The 27700-nt window shown below is 37.7% G+C and overlaps 1 long non-coding RNA gene across 1 annotated transcript; it reads left to right on the forward strand.

Annotated features, from left to right (window-relative positions):
- The first annotated feature begins 227 nt into the window (after positions 1-227).
- On the forward strand, positions 228-27605 carry LOC141579757 (uncharacterized). Its single transcript, XR_012511699.1, has 4 exons — positions 228-1535; positions 1924-2004; positions 21000-23728; positions 26244-27605. It is a non-coding gene; the product is annotated as an uncharacterized LOC141579757 (long non-coding RNA).
- The last annotated feature ends 95 nt before the right edge of the window (positions 27606-27700 follow it).

The following is a 27700-nucleotide window of genomic DNA, read 5'->3' on the forward strand; positions in this document are numbered from 1 at the left end:
CTTCATTTCCAGCTTAATGTTGCTAAGCCATGATTGATCCTCCCTCTCAGGAAAAGTGTGCTTTGTTGCATAGAGTGTTAACCTGTCCTATGGATATGAAAGAGGGTAAACAGCGTGCTAAAAGTTACAAAGACAGCTGTAAATACTTTTAAGTATGGAGACTGTTTTTCCTGCCTCACTTTTAAAGAGTTTCACGGATTCTCATCTGTCAGCTGGATTTTGGAACTCCTTGATTGGGAAAAAGCATAGTATAAAAAATATTATAAATTTTAAAAGCTGTAAAAAAGTATAAATGTATTTACTAACCAAGTAAGAAGCTACATTTTTTTTTAAATAAAATGCATGCATGTCTGATTTTAATTATTTAGCACACAGAAAATGTTTAGTACACGTGAGAATTCATGGACTTTTTGCAATAACTCTGTGTTTCCTCCAAGGTTCATTGCCCAAAGACTGGGGCTACTGTTCAATGGTGTCTGTATATGGCAATGGTTTGATTTGTTCATCTCACCACTTCTAAGACATTTATTCCCATATAATCTGGCCCATGATGGTACCAAGGTCTAGAAGGTCATTCTCATCCCTGCTCCCAGATCCCAGAGCTATTCAAGCAACACAACTCAGTCTTTTTTTTTTTTTTAAATACTACCCTAGAAGCTTTCACTGATCAGTTTTTACGCTTAGCCTGGGAGCAGTAAAAGTTATATTCAAGCTGTAAGTAGTTGGTCCTTAACTATTCTTTCTAACTTCAATCCATGTCGGTAATATTACATTTCCTGTTGGCCATGAGAGAGTAAGAGAACTATCAGAGCAGTCATTTCTGTGATGAAGTGTAACTATAATGTTAAATAAAATACAGCTATGGGAAGTTAAATAAACCTACACTGTGTTAAATAAATCTATAGCCTGAAAGAAGTTTGCTTGTTAATGTAAAGAGCCAATCAAATCTGTGACACGGATGAAAATCAAGGACAAAATTGCCATACGAAAGGTCTGACAGCAGAGACAGCATCCTTCCTTTAAATGCATAATAATTGTGGGCATATGTAAAATGGAAACTGTCCCGGTTCTCTCTTCAAGGCTGTGGGCACCCCTGCAATACCTCTTTTCATTTTCATCTTTCTTCCTCCACAAAGGCAATGAATACTTTTTATTGGGTAATGTATAATTTGCGTTTGGATCAGTGATCAATGATAAAATTTTTATTTTCACATAATTTTTTTAAAGCTTACAATCTAGGAAGTAAATATGCAAGTCTCAATTTCTTAAATTATTCTAGTAAATTATTTCTAGTTAAATTTAAATCTAGTTAAATTTTACATTCTCATTAGCCCTGGGAAAATCTAATTTTCCAAGAAAAGTTGCTCCTACTATCTTATCTTCCACTCAGTTACGGTGCCACTAAGGTATATTCTCTGTTCTAGCCTAAATGGAACCCTGGATTCTTTTATTTTCCCCGTCTCTTTGAACTTTTCGAAGTTGTGTTTATAATATGGAAGTCAAGTGCACTGGAGTTATAAAACTGATCTAAGATGGTAAGAACTTTGGAATATTCAGAAGCCCTTGTAACTTTATTATTTGCATTTATTATACCTTGTTTGCAGTTGGTGATGAGCAATGAAGAAATCAAAATTATGAGCCCCAGATCTTGGGTGTTGCATTGGATAAAATTATAAATAAAATCATAGGCACAAGTTTCTAAGGTACTTACTTAGAAAATTTCAGTGAAGATATTGTCACAAGTGATTTTTGAGAGTGTGAAGCACTGAATTAGCCATTATTCTGCTTAAAAGGAAAAATGGAGACGAGAAAATATTTACAGACTTTTATGTCAAAAATTTCAGTTTATGTCCCGGCTTATTTAACAGCCAGTTTTTGTCAAATCTGTTCACTGATAGAGGGAAATCCTTTCCTCCCCTCTAGTATGTCCTTCCACGTGGAGGGAGTAAATTGGTGCAACTCTTGGAATCTCTTTGTCCTTTTGCTGACCTCACCCTAGATGAGGTAAGTGACTTACCTGACTAGTAATTTGGGAAGAACAAACCGCCTTTTTTTCCTCTTGGAAGCAAACATACCCACAAGTTAGCCTCTGTTTTCTGTGCTGGGAATCTTAGACAGGAACTCCCCTCCAGGTGGAGATGGTTGCCCCAGCCCAGTTACCTATGAAAAGGTAGATTATTCTAACGATTTAGCTGTTCAGTATTATGAAATTCATTTGGTTCCCACACAACCTCCACCTTAGCCTTTATGAATAATGAAGGTGATATACTGGCTGGCCTCCTTGCTGCTTTTTTTTTTTTTTTTTCCAATTTACTCTGAACCCATATAGAGAGAAGGAATAAAAACAGCATGCACTGGGAAGGGGAAAGAACTGTGTTATATTTGTGAGTTTGCTTTCATATTTTAAAAGAACCATTGTCCTGTGTTCCAGTTATTTACTTCTGTGTTAACAAACCACCTCAAAACTCAGTGGCTTAAAAATTTATTATTATTTCTCATGATTCTTTGCATTGGCTGGGCTCAGTTGGGCAGTTCCTGCCTCGCATTTGTTACTTGGTTGCAGTCAGAGGGCGGCAGGGGTTGGATTCAGTTAATGGCGCGTGGGGCTGGATAGACCGAAATGACTCACAAATCTGGCACCTCGGCTGAGAAGGCAAGATCAGTTCTGTTTCTCCCTGCGGCCCTTACACGTGTCCAGAGAAGGCTTCCTCACATAAGAGAAAAGGGGGTTAGACTGATAGACTTCTTACTCTGTGATTGGCTTCCCTCAGCATTAGTGTTTCAGGAAAACAAGGCAGACCCTGTAAGGCATCTTATGACCTCAACTTGGAAGTCGTGAAGCATCGTTTCTGCCGCAGTCTATAGCTTTTGCAGGGCCAGCCAGATCCAATGCAGGGGGAACCAGCCAGGTTACCAGCTCCAGGAGCCTTGGCACATGGGCACGGGGGCTTAGCCACAAACTGTCATGTTGGAAACACAAATGTTTGTTATAGGAAACTTTATTTATTAGGATGTTTATTAGAGATTATGTTTGTTCACTTAATTTTGTAACCACTTGTCTTAGGAAGCTAAAATCTCACCAATCGTATGATGCTTAAATGCTGATTATTTAATTTAATGTATCACTGAAATTAATGTATTATTGATTTAATTCAATGTTAGTTAAAATAAATAAATAATTCTGCCAGCTTAATTTTTTCTATTGAAGTATAGTCGATTTACAATGTTGTGTTAGTTTCTGGTGTACAGCATAGTGATTCAGTTATATATGTATAACTTTTCCTTTTCCTATTCTTTTTTATTATAGGTTATTATAAGGTATTGAATATAGTTCCTTGTGCTTTCCAGTAAGACCTTGTTGTTTATTTATTTTAGATATATATATATATATATATATCAGCTTAATTTTAAAGCACAACGTAGAATCTATTTCTTTCACAGCAGGAAAATCTTAAAAACATAAAGTGCTTACATGACCACAAGGAGGCAGTAATACCTGGAACCGGGGAGCTGTCAGACCAATACCTGTTCCATGAAAATGTTTCACTGCTCAGTTTCTCTGGAAGAACTGAGAAAGAAGGGGGGCCCCAAAGAGCAACTGAGATTTAGGACCAATAAACAGGGGCAAGGCAAGGACCTTGCTATTAGGACTGGAATTTATTGCAGGAGTAAGTATGTCAGAGTTTTATATAAGGCAACTACAGACACTCTAATATATAAAGCACCAATGTTAGTGGTTTTTCATTATGAAACTTTATTTTTCACTTAAGTTTTAAATGAATGTTTCTGATTGATGAGTGTCTCTCCTTCAAGCAATGATTCAGAAGCAGATACTCTTTCCATCTTCAGACTCTGTCAGTTTTATCATGAGGATTTCAAGGTTGTCATGCCCATCTGCACACAGCAGGCAAAGGAAGAGGGACTGAATGAAGGGATCGTGAGTAAGAGACTTTCATGGGCCAAGGATGCAAGTGACACACGTAACTCGGATCACACTTTAACTCGGTGGTGTGGCCAGTGCTAGCTGGGAAGTGGGACACAGCCAGGGATAATGGGGCATGTGATCTAGCTGTGTGTCCAGGAGGAGGGAACAGGGCTTTGGCGAGGGCTTAGCCAGTCTGCCACACTCAGGAGCTAGAATTAGACAAAGAATCAGAGAGACTTGGTACTGGCCCTAAAGAGCTCTTGACTTTGATATTCTTAGATTTCCTCTTTCTCTACAGGCGAGAAGAGCCCCAGAATCTTGGAAAGGGCTAAATCAACAAGGAAGCTTAGTGATCCAGTCTTACAGCTTAAAAAGACAATGCCATGGAGGGATATTGTATCGACAAAATCTAATTTTGACCAACTCTGATTCTGCTAAAGAGCATATGATTGGCAGATGACCCAGACAGCCTAGAGAGGGATCAAATAAGCATTAGTGAAGAAGTATATCATACAGAATATAGGTTGAGAAAGATTGTCAACAATAATCAAAGAAATAGCTGCTCATAGAGACAATGCCATTTCACAAGAAAATTGAAATTTGTTGAGTGCTGTCTCTTTTATGAAAACTAAGAAGAGTATTTCTTCAGAAATCTAAATGTTTTCCACCTCATTAATTTTCTTAGTGAAGACGTACAATGCTGGTTGACCTCTGGGCATTTGTTTTACTTTGACTACTCATGTCTGCCTTGATTTTGCTATCAGCAGAATAAAAAGCCCCTACTGACATCAGACTTAATCTTCCATTTCATTCTGTCAGCCTTAAGAGTTGAATAACAGTTTTCTCTATATAACTTTTCCCTTTTGTACTTTTAAGCATATATGCATGTTCATTTTTGTTTTAAATTTACTCCATTTCTTAGCTTTAAGGCATTGAAATGTTTCTATGTTAACTTGTCATTTGCTTTGGAAAAAATAAACTTTCTATAACTTGGGGTGACCCCTGTTCACAGGAAGCACAATGGGACCCCCGGCAGAGGGACAAGAGCATGAAGGTCCCTGAAGCCAGACAGAGCAGTATCTTCATTTCAGAGCAAGGTGGGAGGTGGCTTCTGCAACCTCTTCCTGAGGCGCTGGTAAATCTGTGAGTCCCAGAGTGAAGTAACCATACGGAGAGGACATGTTTCTCGTGAGACATCCAGAATGCCAGCTGTTTATTTTCTTAACCAGTGTTCCTCTAATCCATTTGCTAAGCACTATGGCTTTGCAGCAATTCATGAGGGAGGAAATGGTTGCCTAATTGCCCAGAAGAATTTCCTCGAGATGCTTCGATAGTAACAACTTGTCTTCCTCTGCCCGTGATCCATGAATAGCAAAACAACTGAACATGAAAGTCAGATTGAAAGTATTACAATGGCATCTCTAGTCAAAATAAAGCCCAGCACTGAAATAATCGTTTGAATAAATCACACCTCTCTCCCCTCAAATACCCATAATTTCCATAGCTCAGTTTGAAGCTTTCTAGTACTTGAGAATAAAGTATAATTTAATTATTTTCTTGACTTCATTGTATGTGAATACATTCAGCTAAAGGGATAAAAATGTCAAGAAATATCCATCTTACTCTACTAAACTATCTCCCTCCCCAGCCTGTATATCATTGTCCTTAGAGATGCTGGGGAAGGGAAAATTTCCCCATATGCTGTAGGGTTTGGGGGGGGCTGATCTAATAGTTGAATTGACATAAGAAAGATTAACAGAAAAAAAACAAATTTAATTTTGTATGTATGGAGGTCTCATAGATATAAGACCTAAGTGGTGACCAAGGCAGGCAGCTTTTATACAATTATTTTAGACAAAGAAACAATACATTTGTAAGGAATTGACAAGACAAGGAAACTTAGGTTTGGGTGCTTAGTTAGTGAAGAATCTAAGCAGAGTTTGTTTACACAACCTTCTGGGCCCTGAATTCCCTGTCTCTGGCAATGAGGATATCTCTGTACCCCTCTGGTGCAGGGAGGGTATTTTCACATGGGAGATTTATGTCCTGCTTTCCAGGGACAAAGGAGGGTCAAAGTGCTGTTCTTGCACTGGCTATTTCTTAAGTAACTTTAATATAAAATAATCAATATGCTACTTTGACATCTTTGGGGGTGACCTTCTCTGAGCTCTAACAGAGGCAACTTCCTGCCATGAAAGGAATCCTAGGGTAAGAGTCAGACCACTTGGGTTCACACTGTCCCCTGTCCCTAGCTGTCACTTTGTTTGTGGATCAATTACTCCATTTCTCTGGATCTAATCTATATACTGAAGAAGATGGGATAGCTCAGACTTCTAACTCATTCTATGATTCTATCATTCTGTTTTCTCCTACGATAAAGTCCCGAAGATCAAGCTTCAATGCAGCGTCCAGAAAGTGATGCCTCATTTGCAAACCGAGGTTTTTGACATTAAGTTTCCTTAGGCTGAGTCTGATCACAATCCACTTAAACATCTATTTTCCTTGGAATTATCATTATGTGACAATGGTAGAGTTTCCTAAAATCTGTCATCTGTCTTGGCATTCTCACAGAAACAACAAACAAACAAACAAACAAACAAACAAACAAAAACTTCCCCTCATATAGACCTAAATTTCTGGGTAATGCAGACCAAACATCCAAGTTTCACCATAATTCACTATATAATTTTTTCAGATTAAGTGAGATTACTAGCATAAGAACACTTTGCAAGCTTTGAAAAGTATCATAAAATATTCAATTTTATTGATTGTGTTAGCATGCTATAACATAGACCAAGCCAACTGGTGTTTAAGTATGGCTAGAAAATTTTCTTTCTTTTGCCATTATGTTTTCAAAGTAAATCTGCAGCCTCTTTCTCTCCTGAGTCTGCTCCCACCATTTCTAGAAGTGTACATTCACCCTCTTTTTCCAGAGAAAGCCAGAGTTGGTCTCCTTAAGGATATTCTTAAAGAGTGATGGCTGGAAGAGATCAGGCTTATATATCTAGACTGAAATGACTGAGGTATGAATGTGACTTGGAACAAGAGGAAATGAATTTTCAGAGAGTGTGGAAATGTTTTAATACATTCCAGAATGAACTATATTATTTTACCAGCGCCTTGTGCACTTTTTAATAAAGATAATACCCCCCAAAAGGAATGTATCACCTGTCACTTTCCTTGTGATCTATAATGAAGAAGGTGAGTTTCTTCATGACAAATGCATACTTAACAGTAAGTGACAATAGTATTATCTCTCTTACTGTGTGCTGATGAGGTCACCTTCCAGGTGGTCCACAGTCAAGAGCTTCACTCCACATATCAATGCAATATCAGCTTCTTGGTGAAGAAAGTTAAGCTAAGAGAATTTCTCTGCAATTTCAAAGGTAAAAAGTGATGATGGTAATGGCAGTTTCATTTAATAGAAATGATGCCTGAAACATTGAAACTTTAGCTTCTTCAGAAAGGAATAGCTCCTGAGTTTCCAGTCCTGTAGTAGATATTTTATAGATATTATTTCTAATCTCCACAAAAATGTTTGAGTTATAGACTATTCCCTTTTTATAGTTGCTGGAACTGGCACTTGGAATGTTTAAATTTCCCCAATAACTCATGGTTAGTAAATGATTGAACAGGATTTATATCCAGAACTGTCAGACTCCAAAATCTTTCAGCCTCTTGACCTGTGCTGTCCATGGTGGCAAGCCACCAGACTGTGATATTTGTTACAGCAGCCTGGGAAAATTGAGACAAATAGTTTTTATATTGATTGCCTGTTGAGAGAATAATATTTTGGGTATTGGATTAAATAAAATATATTGTTAAAAGTCATTTTGTCTTCTTTTACTGTAACTACTAGAAAATTTTAAACTATGGAATGCTTTCTGTAGCCCACGTTATCTTTCCATGGGCAGCGTTACTCTATACAACATTGTCTTTTACAGAGATCCGTGACACAGATCTCATTCTCACCATTATAATCTCAGAGGTTTTGGCCAAAATCAAAATTAGTGCTTAGAAACATTTATTGAAATTAGAAATTTCTTCTTAATAATATCTGTAATAAGGCTTCTAATTAACTCAAGGAATATCAAATTAGCTTAGTAAATCTAGTCATTACTTTTTAAATTATCTTAAGGCAAGGATCAAGAACTATTACCCATTAAATTTAATTTCTAAATAATCTTTTTTACATTGATAAGTTAAATACCATTTTTTTAAAAGATAATATCTCTGTTCCCTGAGGCCTTCTTTAAAAAAAAAAAAACAACAAAGAAAGGAAAGAAAAGAAAAAGAAAAAATTAGTCCAGCTAGTAGAGAAATTGTCCAAGATCCATAAGAGTTTCAAGCCAATGAACCTGTAGCAAATGTATTGTTGGTTTTGAGATCAATGGTATTCAATTTTTCTTAAAATAGTATCCATTAAAAATTCAGCCCCAAATATAAGACAAGTCATCTTGACTGGAATAGGAATTCTTCTGAAAAATTCTCATAATTGTAGCAACATCACAGAAATACTTACTGACATTTCTCATCTTCCTACATGCCCCTAACACCAGGAAACACCTCTTACAAGCTGTGTCTTTTCATCAGATTTCTTGCCCTGAGGTAGTAAGTTCACCAGCCTAGGCAGCCACTTGATCCGAGAGCCTGGGCTTCCAGCAGCAGAGCCACAGTCACCGTTTACGTTATTAAGTGGTTCCTCTGCTAACACTCACTTATGGGTTCATTTGGAATTATGTTTTGAGAGTCTACGCTGTGCCTGGTACTGCTGTAGGTGCTTGGGATATAGCAATAAAATGTAAAAAAATCTTCCCATCTTCTTGGAATTTTACGAGTTATATTGTAAAGACTTCCTGGTCTGGATTATAAACACCATGGAAGGTTCCAAAGTCCCAGGACTATTGGAAGAAGATTCAGAGTTATAAGATAAATGCATATTATCAACAATCAGCTGGATTTATATGTGTTCAACAGGTACTGAGTTAAGTCCTATAAGTATTAGCTCAGGTAATAATAGATGTTAAGTGATATATGCTGAGAAGAAGACATAGAAATATTTAAGTTCATTTGAAATTTTTTTTCCCCAAAAAATGTCATTCTGTAGAATTACACAACAGGCTTGTATGAGATATAAAGTTGCAACTAGCATCAGGTTCTTCAAGTAATGGGCACCATGACAAGTCAGTGGTCGTAGGACAGATAAATGGAGAAACCAGATAGGAGCATGTGGCCTGAAACACTATACATGCACTTTAATCAGCCCTTCACCACACCCACTTTAAGTCATGCGCAACATGCACATCATTGTCCAGTGATCCGAAACCTTGATGGAAAGACATTGTCCTTGCCGCATAGTAGATATCCCTAGTCTAGTGATGCAATTGTCATGCAAATTGTGATGCAAATGCAGCTATAGTCACCAGGTCTAGTAAGATCTTGTCTTGGCACTGACTGGCTGTGTAATCTCCAAAGAGTGGTTTGTGCTTTCTGAGCCTCTGAGCCCTCACTTGTAAAGTAAAGGTGCTGACAAGCTCTCCAGCATCCTGTGCCGATAATCCTGCTCATTAGGGATTCAGAGCAACTATTTCTCAAGTTTGACAATAAAATACTTGATTGGTCTTACTCTTCTTCAGTAAAATCCTATGCTAGAGAACCAATGATTTTAATGTTTTATAGAAAAATACAGAACTGAAAATTAAAAAATACTTCTTCATTTATCTTAAAAGAATCCAGCTTTGGAACAAGAGTTCTCTTGGTCATATTTTACAAAGCAGTTAAACGTACATCTCTTTTTATAGAACTTTTTTCGTCAGCTTCATATAATAGCCCAAGGAAAACATATTTTCCCAATGTTAATTATACAAGAGAAAAAGAGAAAAGAGAGAGAGAGGGGAACTCAACTTTTATGGGAAAAGGTTGAACGTATGAAAAGACAGTAATTTTTTAGCTCTGTTCAATCCTTCTGTGTCCTTTATTCTTTATTTGTGTGAGGATAACGTTGTACCAGTTCCCTAGGGAAAAAAGGCATCATGGAATTGACAAAAGAAGGGAGGTCTGTTTGCTTTTCTATGATGCTAACGCAGTCCCTAGGAAGTCACTTGTCAGAGGTGACAGCGATTTGCTTGAAGATTTGCCACCTTAAGCTGGGATTTTATCTTTGTTTTGATAATTTTTCATGTCACTGCTATTGTTGGGTTCTTTTACAAAATTTACTTCATGAGCTTTTATATGTGCAACACATGAGTATATCGTTAAGGAAAAGATTTGGCCCATTTGTTACCATTGGTTCACTTGCTAACTTTAAATTTAAAAAAAAGTAATTTTACTATTCTTATTTTTAACTCAGGGCTTTGATTTGTTTTGTGTTTGACTATTTACACACATTTGAAATCAATTTACATAGAATTTCAGTTGAAGCAGAAAAATTAGAGCAACTTAACCGCCTAGCACAACACTCCTGCCACTTCGGCTGCCTGCCATCGTTTACTGGTGTGTCTGGTGGATGCAGACAAGGGCTATATGAAAAACCCAGTAGAACATTCACCAACCCAACATAGGAAACTGTGGTCGACAATGACTGATGCCAGGGAGAGTTCCTTAGCTTTGTTTAAAAGCATATTTATTATCTTTTCTAATCATAAAAACAAACAAGCATATGACCTAAGGAGACAATTTAAAGAGTACAAAAACTTACTGCTAGATTGCTTTGTAGAAATTTCGAACAAATTATCATTGCCAGCAGTATTACATAACACTTTTAGAGTTTTTTTCTTCAACATCGGGAACTCTCTTCTTCTAATTACAAATTTAATGAGGTTTTGTGCTTTTAAATGTGTCTTTGATTAGTTGTGAACTGAAATGTTATTTAATATGTTACTTATTTTTCTGAGAACTTCTTGTTCAGGTTTTTCTGATTTTTCTTGGAGGGGGAGATTTTTATCAGTTGGCGAGAGTTGTTTAAAGCTGTTTTTAATGGAGATAATACTTAGAGGCTAGTAAATTAAATTATTTTCATTCTCCAAGAGCTCTAGTTTTTTATCATACCCCAGGGCTCCCAGTTAAATACTCTAGAGGATGTTGAACCAAGTGCTTTTTTTTTTTCCCATGGAATTTGTAGAGAATTCCCATCTTCATCCTTTATATGATAGCTAATCCAGGAGCCTTGTTGCCATAGCGTAGGAGACTATGGCAAAGAGAATGAAAGAATCTTCCCTCCTGGACAAGAGATATGAGGAAAAGAGGAGATAGGTCAGTAAAGAAGGAAGAAGGTCATCACAAGGGGTCTATCCCTCACTCCTAACCCTCAGTTATTCACTTGCCAGGAGAGAAATGCTTTTGTCTTTAGAAATACACAGGTAGGCAGAGCATGTAATTAGGCCAGACATTTGTTCACATTACAGATCCAGAAGGAGATCAGAAGCCCCTTATTTCACCTACAATACCCTGATCTTCACAAGTTGTATTCCCATCTGTGTTCTCTACCATCTCTACCGTTTATGATCTCACAGCATCAGAAGGGATGGAGTTTTTGGATTGGCCCTGACTTCTCAGCATCCTCCAGTCTCCACTGGAAAGCAATGAGGCTGTTGATTCTTTGACCCGGTGCCTGCTGAGAGTGACTGGGTCCCACTAGCAGTTTGAGCCTCGTGTCCTGGCGCCCTTCACAGGAGTCTCTGGTTCTGGCCATTTAGCTCTTGTTTCCAAATCCTTGTCCACTGTGGCCTCTTCACCCAGATCCAAGTGCCTCACTGCCCCCCTCAACAGGTGCATGGGCACCTCTGAGCCCCTTGCTGCACGTGCGCAGGCTAGTGGGAGCCAGAAACACCTCCTGAGGGTCTTTCTTACTCTGGAATTGCAGTTCTGAGCCACTGTTCCAGCATCATGATGGAAGTAGCTTCGTATGTCTTCTCCTGGCGAATTGCAGTTCCAGGGTCCTTATCAGCATATGCAGAGACAAGTCTCTCTCCACATGGTCTTCACTTCTTGAGTGTTTAAAAATTAGCTCTCCAAGAAGTAGACTCAAGGGATTAGGGGATAAGGTGGGAGAAAATGATCAACAATTCACAATTCTACCTTCCTTTTCAACTTGAACTTTCTTTGCTATTCCCATAATGCAATGGGCCAGAAGGGGTGCACATGTCCTTTCTCTGAAGAATATCTCCCTTCTACTCCCTAGGACTTCAAGACTCATGGGTAAGTATGTAGGTGAAGTGCTACCAATTGGAAATAGGAGTTAACAAGGACAAAAATAACATCTCCATTACATAATTAAGAAGAAAAACTGTATCTATCATATTTGTAATAAATATTGCCCTAAAATTGCCTTCTCTTGTCATCAGTGTTATTATGAGCAAGGATGTTTTATTTCTATGTTTGAGAAGTCCTTCTTTATTCAAGGGTCAGAAGAAAGTTCATATAAATTGTGTATAATTTTATGTATACTTTATAATATTTTTGACACAAACTTCAATATACTTAGAATTTATTTTGATATATGGTATAAACTAAAAATCAAATGTTATAATTTTCTAAATAATCATCTATTATTCCCAACAATTTGATGACTAGTTAGTCCTCTAACAGTTGTTGATATTTCCTTTACCACAAACAAAATTAAAATGAGTGACACGGTGAGCTATGTTGCTTTACTGATCTGATGATCTTTTTATTCATATTACAAAGTTTTGACTTTAAATCTTTCTAAGACTGGTCTCTTTTTCTGTTAGCTTTTCTTGCTTATTTATTTTTTCAAATGGATATTGTATTAAAGTGTAAGTAAATCTAGCTCATATTTAATTAGAATTACCATCAACCAGAACATTACCTTGGAAGGAATCTATTTCTTTAAAATATTGTCTTGACATCAAGACATGTGGTATGTGACTCTCTCTATGTGCTCAGTAAAGTTTTAGTTTTTGTTCATGTGTGCTATATAGTTCTCATAATGGTTATCCTAAATATTTCATATTTTTGTTCATGATTAATTATTACTTTTGATTTGATTTTAATTGATTATTGCTGATACAAAGCTGCTGATACATTTAAATTTATTCTTAATCTCATCCCTTTTAGAAATTTTCAGTAAGTTCTATTTTACCTTCTAAGTGGAAAAATCATATCATTTGCATACAATTATTTTCCTCCTCCTGTGTAACAGGTAAACCTCTTACTTTTTATTCTTATTTTATTTTCATGTATTGAGAAGAATTTTAGAAAAACATTAAAGATGGAAGTTATAGCTGGAATCCTTGTCTTATTCTTGATTTTAATGAGAATATCTCTAACAGTACATCATTCGAATGGTAGAAACAAATTTCTAAATGAAGGAGAGTTGACAAAGACTTCATAGATGTTTTAAGGCCTCTGTGTGTGACTGTTACACTCACATACACATGTTTAACCTGTGAGTTTTCCATGTTCCCCCTCCAAATTTGACATAAGGCATAGGGAGTGACTATGGGAAGATGGATTAGCAAATTGAAGTGGGGTGGACTAGTTTCCTGTGGCTACTACAACAAATCACCACAAATCAGGGAGCTGAAAACAGAAATTCATTATCTAACAGTTTGGGGGGATGGACGTCCAAACTCAAGCTTTTGGTGGAGCCTCAATCCCTCCAGAGGCTGTAGGGTAGTTCTTTGCCTCTTCCAGCTCCTGGTGGCTCACTGTGTGTCCTGACCTATGACTGCATCACCCCAATCTCTGCCTCCCTGCTCACACTGTCCTCTCCTCTTCTGTCTATGTTTTTCCCTTGCCTCTTTCTTGTAAGGACACTTATGATTGTATCTGGGACCCAACAGGTATTCCCAGGTAATCTCCCCATCCAAGATCCTTAACTTAATCACACCCGTGACCATATAAGGTACTGTTTTCTCTTTTGTCATATTAGGTAATATTTACAGGTTCTGGGGATTAGGGTATGAACATATCTTTGGAGAGGAGTGGTCACCATCAACCCACTACATGTGGAGAAATGAGTTATTGGCAAAACCAGATATACCTTTTCCCTAGTTGCAGAAACAACAGAACCTGCATGTGTTAGTCTGCTTGAGCTGCCATATAAACTAACATAGACTGAGTGGCTTAAACAATGGAAATTTTTTTCTCAGAGTTCTGGAGGCTGAGAAGTCCAAGATCAAGATGCTGGCCAAGTAGCCTTTATTCTAATACTTCTCTTGGTTTGTAAGTGGCTGCCCTCTCCCTCTATGCTCTCGTGACCTCTTCTTTGTGCATATGCACATCTCTCGCCCTTCTCTTTTTATAAGGTCACCAATCCTATCCTTATCAGTCCCACCCTTATGGCCTCATTTAGCCTTAATTACCTCGTATATATCCTATCTATATCCCAATACAGTCACATTGGGGGTTAGAGTGTCAACATATGAATTAGGGGGGCACATAATTGAGTCTATAACACTCCTTACTTTCTATAAATCAACTGCAATCTCTCTCCAGTAAATGTTGCTTTATTAAATAAAACAGAGCAAATATTTTCCTTAATGGTAGGATACATTTGGACAAACTATCAAAGAATAATTTCAATATAAAATAATAAAGCTATCCATTTATGGAGATAATCTGGTCAGTCAATTTTTTTTCCCAAAAGGCAAGGAGGGCAGAAGTATATTTACCTTGACCAATGGTCTGAAAAGTATATGTAGACCTTGAGAAATTAATGAAAAGTCCACCAGTATTCTGAACAGCATACAGTAACTTTTAGGAAAAGAGCTACCATATGTTCTGAGAAAAACTTCAAGGACCAAGAGCTGATTCTGTTTAAGAGGCCATTGAAGCACCCATGAAGTATCTCAGACGGACTGTCAAGCACTTGTTCCATTGTACAAAAATGAATAAATGAATAAAAATAATTAAATAAAAGTTTTAAAATTGGTGTTTGAATCAAAATTGCTGTTATACAGTATATTGTTTAATTTTTGTAGTAAAATTAGATTTTCCATTAAAAAATTCCCTTTATTTTATTTTGTTGAGTTCTGTCTCTTGTTGATTCATTCTTGAGATTGTCCTGGTTCTCATGCTCTTATTTGTTATTTAAGACTAGAATTTAGTAATTTACAGATAGAGTCTAAGTTCTCTCTGAACTTCTTCTTTTTATTTATTTTTTTAAAATGCTATTTCTTTTTAGTCTTCTCTTTGTTGTAAAATCTATTTTTAGTTACTCAAATAGTACATGTACATAATTGCTGTGTAAAAATCCAAAGCATTACAGATGAGATAAAATTCTCTTTGATCTTCTTCCTTGATTTTGATTCTGGCTCCCTTTTCCCAAAGGATCTTACAGTGTTACGTTTTCTAAGCATGTGTTGTTCTCTGATTCATCCAGAGGATGAAGTGGGTATGTTCCTCCCTCTATTCATTGTGTGTACTTACTTATTCACTTACTCAACCATCAATTCCTAAGGACTGGCTCCTGCACTCTGAACACCTCACATGCTAAAGTGATCAACTTGTGTGTAGATGAAGGAATTTTTACATTATGGATTCCTGATTCTAATCTCTGACTCCTACTTTCAGACAAAAGAGAATGTTTAGCACGCGCAACACTCTAAGGAATTTTACCATTTGTGAATTGTACCTACGTCAATTTCTTTGTTTTGTTATAGTTGTTAAGACATTACCATTGGGGGAAACTGAGTAAAGAGTACATGACACTTCTTTTTATTTCTTTTTAATCTTACTGTGAGTCTATAATTATTTCAAAATAAAACAATAATAAAAAAAGTAGAAAAAGAGTTTTACCATTTTCCCTTGGTATTGAAACTATAAATATTTTTCTCTTAGATACTAATTTTGTGAAAAAGAGAAAGAGAGAGTAAGAAAGAAAGCCGAATTGTGGTTGCCATATATTGGTAGCAAAACTCCTAAGGACAAGTTGTAAGAGCACTTTAAATCACATAAGCAAGAAAATGAAAGCTTGTTAAACAAAGTCATTAAGGCAAATGCCCACTCAGAGGAGGCACAGTGAGCCCTGTTATAACTCCACTAAGTGTTACCTCTAAAGAAAGTTGCATTCATTGTGTTTAATTTGCCTCAAATGCTTTTAAGAATAAACTTCTTATATACTGAGTTTATGGAATGTGGAAGGTAAATAGTCCTTGGAGAGCATATTGGAGGTTGTTATAAGAGACACACATCATTTTAAACTAAACCTTTAGCATCTGTTTCAGGCTCCAATTACAAATGATGAAACTGACAATAATTTACACTTACTCTGTAAAACGGAAAGGAGGTGATTAAGGACGTTGTGTGATCCTTATTCAATGCAAACTGCATCTGCTGTGGTTTCTCTTGTACCTGCCTGTCTGGAAGAAAAGTTGCCCCGATCCCCCGAACAAGGGGAAGAAAGCTCTTGTACACTTTGAGATATCTGACTCAAATTTTGTGTGTATCCTCTGTGCATCCTAAACTAAATCATTTTCCTTTTTATCATCCTAAACCAGATAAACGCGCTAATATAAACAGTTTACCATTAATAGGGTTTAAAATTTACTTCCTGTTATAACACACACTTAGAGACTTCAACCTCTTTAGGAATGATAGCAAAGCCATTTTATATGCTCAGTGTATATGCTCACCACCACCATATGATTGTCTCTATGTCTATGGTTTTGCATTTAGGTCAATTTCAATAACAGTATTGGTTGAAACCATTGCTGTATCTTGGAATCACCTGAGAAGTGAAAAAATGTCTGGGTTGTTGAGGTTCTGAAACAATTTCCTAGGATGGATGGGAACATCTGGTCTTTTTAACATAATAGTTAAGCTTGTAAAGCACTGCATATACAAAAATTCTTTGACTGACTGACATCACTGGTGTTGCTCATCTGAGACATTTCAAGATTTTAATCATTCAACTAACATACTACAGCCTACTTTCAGCCCACTATTCTCCTTCCCCCTTCTTCAAACTCACCGTCATCTTTTAAGTTACAAGTCTTGTGGCATCAGATACTTTTATGTACTTGCTGATTGCCCGCACTAGACCTAGTCACCTGAATAACATACGTCTGGCAAACTTACTGATTGTACAACAATTACCATTTACAAATGGTCTGGCAAAACCAAATTGCAATAGGGTGTCAATCTCAGCTTTAGCTAGGGTTTTGGGTTCCAAAACACAGCATTGCAAATTTTAGATGAATACAGTCAGAAATTAGGCTAAGAAGAATACACATGAACTATTTTGCCAAGATCCCAATTGGCTGCAAAGGAAACCAAAGGAAGGCAAGAATGATGATTCATTGACAAACTGGTTCAAGGAACCAACCTATATAAGTTGGTTCATTGAGTCTTTTGAAAATGCCTGTAATATAAATCTCCTCTTTGTGCCTTGATAATGACTGGAAGAGTCCAATGAAACAAAATTCAGGCTCACATGTAATTTCTGTCATTTATTCTTTGAACAGATATTTATTGCTTAACTTGTATATGTAAGACCTATTTCTAGCTACTTGCTCTGCATGCATGAATATGTCACAGATGCTCAAAATTTTTCAGGAAACGTGTGTGTGTTTGTATGTGTGTGCATGTGTAAGTCTAGCAGGGATTCTAAAGTTTGACAAAAGATATCTAACATAATGAGTAAAACAGAATTCTTGGGAGTAGTAATTACTTGCAGTAGTAATTACTTGCAGAGGCTTAGAAAAGCATATGTAATATTATATACCATTATATTCATAAGTTTTTAAAAAATCTATTTTTTTTAAGTTCAAGAAAATCTTCATGGCATTGATAGTTTATAGTGTTAAAAGACCAAGAAATAGTGCTGTAATGTAAGATAAGTTATAGTTATTCATTTAATGGGATTACAAGATAGAAACTGGAGTAGAAATAGAGTGCACCCTCTGGGATACTCACGGATGGGTTCAACCAAGATGATGTTACAAACTCACCTCAGTCTAGCCCATCAGAGAAGTTTGGTTCTTTGGGTAAATATCCAGTAGCCTTTGATTGATTAGAGCTATGTGAGGCCTTTAACCATCTTTCTCCTTTTACTACCCTACAAGGTGATATGTTGTGATGAAAACAAATCTTAGACTGAATTCTGTTGAAAGTGGGAACATTTATTGACAAGTAGAGACAAATGAGTAATACAGCTTGTTCTTAGGGCGTAGGCAAGTCCCACTTCCTGCCCTTGGCATTGTACCTGAAGGTAGATACCTACATCTTGAGTTAGCAGGAAAGGTGTTTATTTGGGGTTTGTTAGAATTGCAGCCCAGGAGACACAGATTCAAGAAGTACTTGAATTCTGCTCCACCAGACTACAAAACGGGATGCTTATAAAGACAAAACCCACAAGGTTACAGTTAGTTACGTGAGTTGTTTATCAAGAATTATAATAGGAGCTGGCAAGAAGTAAGGGTGCTTTTTAAGTAAAAATTGGTTGGGGTCTGAAATGGTTGTAAGTTGCAAGGGGAGACCTTGAGACTATAAGGTTTCAGCTGGCAGGTGTTGTTGAATATGGTCCTTGGGTCTGGTACAGTTCAAAGAAAGTTCAGGTTCTAAGTGGTGCAGAGATGAATCTGAGACTGGATTCTCAATGGCTGCCCAACTCTATTTTTGTATGCCTCAATCATGATTACTCTGTTATAATTTCAATTTGTCATCATCTTACATTTATATAAAGTATATTTTCTCACACATAATAAAGTAGATGAAATATCTGAATTGAAACTAGGGTGACTAGGGGCCTGCCAATTGCACTAGGATGGAGAGAGCATTCTCTGTAGAATAAATGGCAGGTTGATGTACACAGCAGAAAAGAGCATGGGGAACGTGGTTTGGTACACTGGAGCCTAGGGTAGATGTGTAGGAGCAATTGGATAAGTACAGTGATTACTAGCTAAACTATGCAGAATTTATACATGGCGCTAAAGTTCTCTGGTCATTGGTACTACAGAGAGAAGTTGGTTATGGACTGGATAAGTAATTTCCAAATAGATTTCTCCTATTAAAGTTCTACCTTAATACTATGGGAATCAGGGTTGGTAGGAATGGTCTTTATGAAAAAGAGTCTAGTGTGGAGGTTACAAAGATGGGCTTGGCAGTCAGCTAGATTCCTGCTTTATCATTTACTAGCTGAGTTAAGTCACTTCTCTTAAGCTTCATTTTGTCATCATAAAATGCAGACAACTGTACTTTCCACAAAGAGTCAAGGGCTGTTCTACTTTGCAAATGTTCCAGGTTAATTATGGAACTGGTTGTTCATTAGATCTATGTGTCGGGGAAGACCAAATAGCACTTTTTGAGAATAAAAATTCTCTCTTCCTTGGCCTGCCACACAGGAAGGCTTATTAAGAATATTTCTTAGTTGTTTCTCTGTAAAGAAACACCTCTGTCGTCTCTTTATTTTGCAGGAGTCTATCATCATTTATAATTTGCTTTAAATACTTTCTGGAAAAATATCAGACAAATATATATACAAATATATATATACTATTGCTTGCTAAGGGCTGGGCTTTGTTCTTAAAGGCATTGGGGCGTTATCAACTATTTATTTGGAGACTGACATGGTCAGATTTGTGCTATAGAATGCGTACTCTGGCACCATAGAAAGAGTGGACAGAGAAGGGTGGAATTAGTAATTTTATCAGAATATAGTTTTGTTACCAAACAAAAGTTCATGTGCCCAAAGCATGAAAACAAAAAACAGAACCGTCAGAGTTTGGAGCAGAGAAAGGTTTATTGCAGGGCCAAGCAAGGAGGGGGGGGGGGCTTGTGCTTGAAAAACCTGAACTTCCAGATGGTTTTTGGGGAAACGTTTTTATAGGCAAATTTGGAGTGAGGGCTGTGGGGTGTATGAGACTTTCTTCTGATTGGTTAGTGCTGAGGGGGCAGGGCGGTGTTCTAGGAATGTGTGCTTAGCCTGAAGGTGCCATCCACCTGGGTAGGGGCCTTAGTTCCAGCAGAAGAACTCAACCATATTGTTATGCATTGTTACAAGGAGGAACCAGGACCTTGCCCCAAGGCTGCACTATTGTTTTCTGACTGCTCCTCCCTTGTGTCTGCATCCCCTCCCTTCCCTGATTAGCAATTGTTTGAATCTGCCCTTTGGAACTCAGGGAAGGTCAAGGAGGCTGAAGGAAGCCCATTTCCTACTAATAGGAAATGGGGGCCATGGAAAGGATCTGTACCAGGGAGGGTACATGGTCCTGCTCTGTTTCAGTTTGAGATCTTATATCAGTATTTCCTTGGTGTCTGTTAAGAATGAACTTTCTGAGGATAAGATCCAGGACTCTGCTCTTCAAATGACATTTTGTACCCACTTGAGTTTGAGAGCCACTGGAAGTGTCCCATAGATTGATTAAGAGACCATTTCACTAAGCCAGGCAAATAATAGATGATGGAGGTCTAAGGAAGGGAAGTAAGAATGAACGTTGGAAAAATACAGTTTTTGAGAAATACTGAGTTCTAAATTAATTGTTTTACCAAATTCTTAGCCTTTTCCCTGATGAGGTTAATCTCCAGGTCTCCAGGTCCGCTTGAAATACTTTGGCAATAAGTAATGACACATCTGAATAACAAAAGTGGTATCAGAAAGGAGACAATTGAACCCAGCAGTTGCTCAGTTCCTCCTTTGCTTCAGTCGAGTCCACTGACTGGGTTTGGTCCTTGTCTTTTATGTGAAACCTGTCAGATCCAGTTGGTTCAGGGAAGCTGTTAAGTAGAGGGAGACTAAGCTTTCCTGACAAGCAGTGGAGCCCAGAATAGTTTAGTTTCCACAAGAGACAATTTGCTAAGATCAGAATGGAACTCCACCAAGTTTTTACCCCTGAAGCTGCAGGCGATGCCTCAGGCGGTGGGTGTGTGTGTATCAGTGTCAGATTTTTGGTGAGATAAAGGCCAGTGGCAGACAAAATGGGAGCAGGATACTGAAAGGACCTGCCATTTTGATCTTTAAAGGTCCTTTTGTAGGAACTGACTCCAGTGATTGCTCTTCAAACAAGTAAGAAAGTTGAGAAATCACTCACTCCTGAAAGGCCCCCAGGGAGGTCCCTGCAGGATTCTTTGTAAACAGCAGGCTTTATTACCAATGATGTTTTCTCTTCCCTAGGTGTTCTTCCACAAGAAAAGATGGCCAAAATCTGAATTACCAATAAAGCAAGCTTCTGCGACATCCCCCCCCCCCCCCGTTATTTGATATATAAGCTGCCTCCTCACCCAGGTTTGTGATGAAGAAAGTCTCATGCTTGTGCTTCTCCAGATTGAGGGAATGCCTAAATGGCAGAAAGGGTATAATTTCTTCCTTTACTGTGAAACCTCTAAACCTGTAGCAGGGGCGCTCAGAGACAGAGAATATGAGGAAAGGGGGTGGAGGGGGTAGTTGGAAGAAGAAGGGTTGGTAGAACGAAAGTACTATTTTCTTAAGAGGACTTGAAAACCTTCACGAATAGAACAACGGTTTGTCCATCCGTTGATTTTTCTCTATGCTTTTGTAAAGGGAAATATCCAGCTTGAAGACTACAAATGTCGACTGAAATAAATGTGCAGCCTAAAAGTTAAGAGTTATGTTTTATTTGGCAGGAGGACTCGAGCCGGGATGGCAGCCTCTTAGATCGCCCTGAGGGGCTGCTCCGAAGAGGTAGGGGAGGAGGTAGGATATAGAGGAGCTTTACAACAAAGACCAGGTAGTTGGAGTAATAAAAGATTACTTGTTATCTAAAGAAAACCAGGCATCTCAAGTTAAAGAATTTAGTGCTTTTCTGTGTATGGGAGGAAGCACACATTTGGGCTCACTGAATTCATTCTTCTGACAAGCACCTAGCTGTCTAGGGCCAGTATCCTGTCCTTTATTATTCTGAGTCCCCTCAGGGAGCACCATTGTGAGTAGCTGCAAGGCTGGGCTGCAGGCTTGTCTTCACTGGAGGGGGGGCGGCAGTCGCTGACGACTTGATGGTTTCAGCCTTCTTTGTTTACTGATATGATTTGCAGTATTTTTCGTTCACACAAGAATGAAAAGCAGAGGTGGAAAAACAAATGAAGTCTATTAGTCTGTGTTTTCTGTTGGCTAACTCCAGTGTTGGAGGACGGGGACGGGTGGGTCTACACCCTCAAAAACACGCCACAATCAGTATTAGGTAAGTCAGGAAGTGTGACGTTCAAAAGACTAATTCCTGTACCACCATCGGGCTTGAGAGACTGGAAGAGACTGGTTAAGGACCCAAACTCCTCAGCCAGCTGTTTGAGAGTAAATCACCAGCATCGAGGTGACAGGAAGCTATCTCTGCTCATGGGCCAATGCTTCTCCAGTCCTTCAATAAGAAATGGCGCCATCTGAGAGCGGACAGCATTTATTTGCTCCCAGAAACATACCATAAAATGTCTTTTAATTATTTTCTACATTATCAGAAGGAACACCAATTTTCTAAGAGGTAAGGACCATTCTTTGATGTCCGAAATTGATGACTTCTTCGATGGCTTCCTAGTCAGAGTGGCCAGGTAATTTTAATTCTAGAATTTGAGAACGCAGTTCTGGTAGTGACTCGAATTCTTAACTCAGACTCTGTTCTCTTCCTCACAAAGATCCCTGGATTCTTATAGCCTGTATGCTTGACACTTAATACACTAATTTGTGAAATAATGGCTAACAGTTTCCGTCTTGATGGCTTACATCAGCAAGGTCCAGCCTGGGATGTATAAGAGAAGACATGGAAGGTCTCTCTGATTTTCAATAACAAGGCTACTACCTAACACTTTGGAGCACCTACTATGTGCCTTGCAATATGTTGCTTTATGCTTAATTTTCATTTATTTTGTAATAAATCTTAGAAATGTGATTGCTTGTCTCTAATCTAATCAAACTTTCTCATACACCACAATCACCTGGAGGGCTTTTGAAAACACAGACTTGGGGGTTTCTAACTCCATAGGTCTGCGGTGGAGTCTGAAAATGTGCACTTTTAAAAAGTTTCATGTGATGCTGATAATGATTATCTGCCTTGAGGATGACTGTATCCTTATATGGTGTTATCTGAATTTCATACCCAGGACCAGGTCACACAGCTAACAGCTGGAGGAGGTGACTCTAACACAAGACTGTGTGCTGCAAAGCTTTAAAAAAAAAAAAAAAAGGATTTGTATTTATCTACAATGCAAGTGCTATAAGGTTAGCTGAAATGTAGTACTTCTTTCCTCCGGTTGGAGAAAAAGAGAGTGTTTCCACTGATAACCTGTTAGGTGAAGTTAAGCAAAGCCTCCTTGATGCATTACATCTGCGAAATGAGCTTTTATATAATACATGTCCAGAAAAAAAAATCAAAACCCAAGGTCCAAGAGGAGAAAAAACATTAGAGAGGCTTAGGTAGTCACAATGTTGGAAGCCTGTGCCTGCAGGCGGAGTGCAGGCCTGTTGCCCTATAAAAGTCCTTTTGAGCTGAAACCTTATGTAATTCCCAAGCTGCCGTATTAGGCAATAAACCATTTTGTAAGGAGGTTAGCATTGCCTAGAGACACTCTAAGATACAGAATTAATCAAAATTTAATTTTTCCCCTCAGCTATCTTGAGTTTTGTTTTACTTTGTAGTTGGGTTCAAATCTAAAACTTTAGTGATTTAGAAACATCTCTTACTAGGAAGAGAGAGGTAAGCCAAAAACTACCTGCGTATCAAAGCTAAAAGAAGTTTTTTGCAAGACACAAACCTGCCAGTTCAAGGTACTTCCAACTCGGGATGTGTGTGTGGACGAAGATGGAAAGTGCACACAAAAATGGAAACAGACGCGCCTGGCTGGAGGGGAGAGACGTTATTTTTCAGTTGCTCCTCTTCCCAGCACGAGGGATGTGAGGTTTGTATTTCAAATCAGTTTGACTGTCTCAAGGCAAATCAGCACACAGTTCTGGGGAGGGGAAAGACAGAGACCCAAATGTCACTGGAGTGCTTAATTATACCCACCTCGGAGGTCTGTGGTCTTCTAGGTTTTCATAGCTATCCTGAGGGGTGGTTATTGTTATTTCCTTTTCACAAATAGGAAACTGAAGCTCTGGAGGCTGGTAATTGCCTGATAGCCCCCGATAAGAAGTGATAGGAGTAATCTGAGTGCAAATCTACATGGCTATAGATCCATGCTCCTGCCTTTATATCCCATGGCCAGGATCCATCAGAGACTCCACCCATTTCCCCTCGAGAAGCAGGGTTGAAACGTACAAGAAGTGTAAGCTTAGAGACAGCTGTTGTAACTCACCCTGCTGTCCCTCTGCACCTGTCTCAGCTTCATGTTCTGGTCTACACAGATTCTGTGAATTCTGCAGGAATCCCAGGCTTTTGACATAGCTCTTTACTGACTTCTCTGGCCTTTGCCTTTGTGAAAATTCAATAAAGTATTTTTGTTTAAATATCATCAAAACAAAATTCAAAATATAAATGGTTTGAGTAGGTAGTTTTAAAATAGACGTGAGAAACTGCAAAAGAATTTTAAAAACGGACTGAACTTCAAAGTACAAAGCTGACTCAGCAAAGCTTTGGGGTGTGTAGGGAAGGAAAAAAGGAGGGTGAGGAGATGGAGGAGGAAGGAAAATGGGAAAGTTAAAGTACCCTGTGTGAAATTACTAGTTTTGCCTTTTTATGTGTTACTTGAGAAATTTGTATGAATATCAGAAAAAACACAAACTTTGATGGCATGGAAAAGTGCAGCATAATTCTCACATATATGAGGACAAAAGAAAGAAGTAAATTGATGGAACTATTGGAAATAAAGGAAAACGAAATTAATAAAGTAAAATAAATGATACATACAAGTAAAACGAAAGGAATAAAATCAAGTAAATTAGTTAAAGCAAGTATTTCCTTTTAATAGGGCAGACTGTAATATTTACATTTTGAAAAAATATTATGCCGTTTATAGAGGACAAAGTATTAAGTCTGAGTTTAAATTAGAGATGGTAAAAGAGATATTATTCAAATATAGTTGCAACCACAAAAGAAACAGGAGTGACTATATTTATGTCATACATGGAACAGTTTAAGGTTATATTTACTTACCAAAACAGAGAGGGAAATTAAGTAACTATGAAAAGCAAATTTTCTGAACAACAACAACAAAAAAGCATAAATCTGAATTAATCCTACACAAATATAAAATTGAAATTATTAAAAAAGCAAAGGGGACTTACTAAAAATAATAGAAGATTTCAAAACATTTATTTAAAATTAGAACAGATTTTATAAATAAGAAATAAGTAATAACTCTCAAATTTGCTAGAGATAGATAGAACTTTAAATAGCTTGACTAAAAATATTTTGTGTATGTTCACTGAACTTCTAAAAATTCTGTGTACCAACTGAGAAACAATATTTTAAATTTTAAAAAGTATGAATCTTACAGACCAATTCTCTAATCCTGAGGATATAAACTTTAGGGGGAAACTTTTAGTACATTAAAATTAGAAAATTAACTTTGAGGTAGTGGTTGAATCAAAGAAGCATTTAAGCCTAAAAAAGACAAATTATCAAAAAAACTGTAAAGGAGGAATGGTATTACAAAAATCGATTTACAATAAAAAAAAATCTATTGGACATATCGAAAGCTCTTTTTAGAGAAAAATACATAGCAATATACTTGTATTATTAAGATGAAAGTAGAAAAATTAAAATAAAACTGGTACTTATATCAGTCAAGATCTTTAGTGGGAATCACAAAAATTCAGAGAATCTACTCTAGTAAATAGAAAATAAATATATAAAAGCATTATGATGGTCAATTTTATATATCAACTTCACTGGGCCTTGGGGTACCCAAATATCTGGTCAAACATTATTGGACGTTTTGCTAAGGGTGTCCTTGAGGAGATTAACATTTAAATCAGTTGTCTGAGTCCATTGGATTGCCCTTTCCAATGTGGGTAAGCCTCATCCAATCAGCTGAAGATCTGAATGGAGCAAAAGCAAATAAAACATTCGGCTGCAGAAGCTCAGTAATGTCACCATCTGTCTGCTGGTCCAGGCATCACCTCAGTCAAGGAGGTGAGAGGGTCTGAGCTAGGCAGAGTCTCCCAAGAACCCACAAAATCACCCCACAAAGGGAAGTATTAGCAAGTCATGCATCTGTCACAATCACTCTGAAATAGTCCCTGATGACAAATTACAACCACAAGTCATGTTGTATTCTCTTACTCCACATCCTGTCTCTTCCAGCCGCAAGAAGCAGCTGGTTAGTCAGGGGAAGTGAGGGAGTGTGTCCTGCTTACAGTAAGCCCACACTGGGAGAGGAGAAAGCTTTAATTCAAATAGACAAGAATGAGGACTTCTGATATTCACACTGTCTTCCAGTAATGTGCTTTTTTTTTTTTTTTTTTTTTTTTTAGGCACTGGAGATTGAACCCAGGACCTTGTGCATGCTAAGCACTCACTCTACCACTGAGCGATACCCTCCTCCCGACAAGTATGCCTTAAGTGAGTGTCTTCAATGTGCTCACCACCTTTTTAGTGCGCACACACATACACACAGAAAAAGAAAAGGAAAAACAAAATCTTTGCCCTCAAGGAACTTACTAGTGAAAGAAGACAGAAAACAAAACTAGTAAATTATTTATCAGAAGGCAGAAAACAAACAGCACAAAGGACAATATGGAATGCTGGGGTGGAAGAGAGACTTGAAATTGTAAATAAGATGCTCAAGGAAGATAACATTTGAGCAAAGACTTGTTGGTTGTGGTAACTACCCTGAAGGGACTTTTAGTACCTAGAAAAAGAGAAAAAGAGAGAGAGAGAGATTTTTATCATTCAGGAGTCATTGGGAAAGCTATGGAATTTATATGAGTTTTAATCTGGAGCAGGAAAGACTATTGCACAGAGTGAATTTAGTAGGGACTGGCAAGAAAGAATAAAGTATCTTCGTGAGTTCAAACTGACTCACTTTATTAAAGTGATTATAAATAATTCAAAGACAGGAGCATGCAGCAGCAGATTCCACAACTGCCAGCATCCTATGTACTTAAAAAGTGCTTATTTGATGTTCCAATTGCACTCAGGGAAAAATATCTCTACTTACAGGGTCCAATCTAAAGGCCTTTGTAGCTTCCTCTATAGCTCTTTGCACAATTGGACTCTTCCATAGTCCAAGAATAGTTCTGTGATTTTCAAGAGGGAGACATGGTGATTACTTCAGTTAAGAGTGTAGCTCCTCTCTGGGGTATGTAGGTAAGAGTGCACTTTTCAGGGTGGATGCTTAGAGGACTGGTTTTCTTTAAATTCATTGTGTTCCCAAAGGTCAGAGGTTTTTCTCTTGCTTCCTTGAGATACAGAAATAGTATCAGAAGGCAGTTCCCTTACTTCATATTCATAATTCGCCAGCTCAGGGAATGAATGAAAAAGAGAACTCCTCTGTTTCACTTGGCAGTCTGTCAATACGAAATATTCACATGCTCGCAATTATAAACAGAGGATGTAATACCACTTTTCCCAAGCCTCATGATCTAATCCACGTCTTAGGTAAATGGCAAGGCTATTTCTGAAGGTTTTTGGTTGGTAGAGAGACCCCCTAAGCACAATTTTATAAATAGATAGATTGCCTGTCTTCACAACTAGAATGTAAGCTCTATGACGCCTAACACTTTGCCTTATTTACTGTTGTTAAAAGAAAAAGGAATGAATTTCTCAATGTATCTTATAATTTCTTATAATAAAGCATATAACTAAATGCATTCATCTATCCCATAGGTAAAATGTGTCTTTTGTAACATAACTGCATAAATTCTGGTGGCATGAACTTAGCGTTTTGAAGGAGAGAGAGGTTTTTCAGAACCAGACTAATATGAAACAG

This window comes from Camelus bactrianus, chromosome 2 (genome assembly GCF_048773025.1).
Source record: "Camelus bactrianus isolate YW-2024 breed Bactrian camel chromosome 2, ASM4877302v1, whole genome shotgun sequence".
Lineage (NCBI taxonomy): Eukaryota > Metazoa > Chordata > Mammalia > Artiodactyla > Camelidae > Camelus > Camelus bactrianus.